Source organism: Penaeus monodon, chromosome 29, assembly GCF_015228065.2.
Source record: "Penaeus monodon isolate SGIC_2016 chromosome 29, NSTDA_Pmon_1, whole genome shotgun sequence".
NCBI lineage: Eukaryota > Metazoa > Arthropoda > Malacostraca > Decapoda > Penaeidae > Penaeus > Penaeus monodon.
The window spans coordinates 1,377,105-1,378,989 of NC_051414.1; the positions used below are offsets into that span (position 1 = coordinate 1,377,105).

The window sequence follows — 1,885 nt, forward strand, 5'->3', positions numbered from 1 at the left end:
GTGGGTCAGCATATACATCATTTTTTCCCCTCTCCCTCTATCTTTCTTTCAAATGATGAATTAATGACAGTCAGCAACTGCTTGCTTTACGCGTGCACCTGTAGAGCAGAGCACAAAGGGCTTCATCGAAAAGCTAACCGTGTTCCCAGGCAAGGACTGGCTCCTGACGACGCGAGGCACTGATATCACCGAGGCCTTCGAGAGCTCGCACATCTCGGCCTCGGCGGAGAAGATGCTCTCGAGGTACTACTTGAAGGACGCCGCAACGCCCAGGGTTTCGCCGTACACCTTTCACGACGACGGCTTCTTCAGGACGTTCAAGAGGAAGGTGAGGAGGGAGGAAGGAGGCTGTATGGGACTCGTGGAGGATGACTACGTGCGGATGCCGAAGGGACGTGAGGGATGATTGTGAAAATAATTAACGGTCCTGTAGATTTTGAATGGATGAGAGACGATTCGATGTGGATATTAATGTGTTCTGTTTTTCCTGCGCTTTTGTCCAGGTGAGACCGATACTCCAGAAGGTGGGTCGCGGGCCGGACTGGAAGATAACTTTGATTCAGGACGGACTCGCTCTAACCTTCGTGGCTTTGGCTGTGGCTGCCATCCTCACGCAGTCCTTCCTCGCAGCTGCTCTGGGCGGTATGTCCTCTCAACTCGTATCTGTTATTCACAATAGGTTGGGAGGCATAAAGTAGAATGCTTTTGGGGCGAAGAGAAAAAGGATTTCAGGTTTCTATCTCTCTCTCTAGTGTTACCTCTACAGTTGTCAACAGATTGCTCGCTCCCACCGCTCGACTCTTTCCAGGCGTGGTTCTGGCCATGGTGAGCATGTGCGCCCACAACTTCTTCCACCAGCGAGACAACTGGCGGATGTATCTGTTCGACCTGACCCTCCTCTCCTCCTACGACTGGAGGATAAGCCACGCCCTCTCGCACCACTCTTCACCAACACCATTTACGACTTCGAGATATCCGCCCTGGAAACCCATCTTCGAGTTCTTGCCGAAGGCCAACAAGACGTGGCTGCAGCGCTACGGGAGTTACTTGTACGGCATGGTTTTCTTTCCAGTATTTTTCTATCTGGAGGCCTTGAAGAAGTGGAAAAATATAGTCTTTGGACTGCAGGAAATGAGGCCTGAGAATGCATTACCTTTACTTGAACTGGTTGCTTATTGTGCCTTTGTTCCTTCAAGCTGGACTGGTCTGAAGTAAGTGACCCTGTGCAGACATCATAAACTTGGTTATAGATAGCATGCACTGCTTAAAAGATTACAAGATTACACCTGCTGGTATTTTAGCTGGTTGTCGTATCATGTACATGGTAGTATGTCGTACAACACCTTATGTTAATAGCACGAACGCCCTTCGTGAGCCCAATGCGTGCAAAATATCACGTGTCAATGGTTACATCTCATTGTATGACAGGCTATGGTTAGTGATGCACTGCGCATGTAGTCTGTGGTTCTCCTTCGTCGGGCTGACGGCGGCGCACCACCACCCCGACATCTACCACGAGGGGGACGCGATGAGAGACAATCCAGACTGGGGCCTTTGCCAGCTGGACGCCGTGAGAGACAGGCAAGTTTGAGGTTCCACTTTAACCCGCAGAAGGCAAGATCTTGGTGCTTAAATGGATGTTGTGTATGGCTAAATGTCGAGCTAAATGTAGTATTATGAAATATTATCCCCTTTTACACACGAAAAAACATGTATATCACCACTGCAGCAAGCATTGCATTTTGACGCAGGCCACCTAGTAATATCCCTATTTACGCTGCTCCCTTTTCAGAATGGAAGTGACAGGGAACCTATTTCTCGTCTCCACCACCTTCGGGACCACACCTGCACACCTGTGCCCACGGGACCAAAGCTCTCGGATTCC

At 49.9% G+C, this 1,885-nt stretch overlaps 1 protein-coding gene and 1 pseudogene across 1 annotated transcript in view; both read left to right on the forward strand.

Annotated features, from left to right (window-relative positions):
* The window catches only part of LOC119591885 (AP-2 complex subunit alpha-like), a gene marked incomplete in the record, with an annotated part of 45,360 nt that overhangs the window by 21,372 nt on the left and 22,103 nt on the right, over positions 1-1,885 (forward strand).
* The window catches only part of LOC119591613, a 3,654-nt pseudogene that overhangs the window by 1,025 nt on the left and 744 nt on the right, over positions 1-1,885 (forward strand).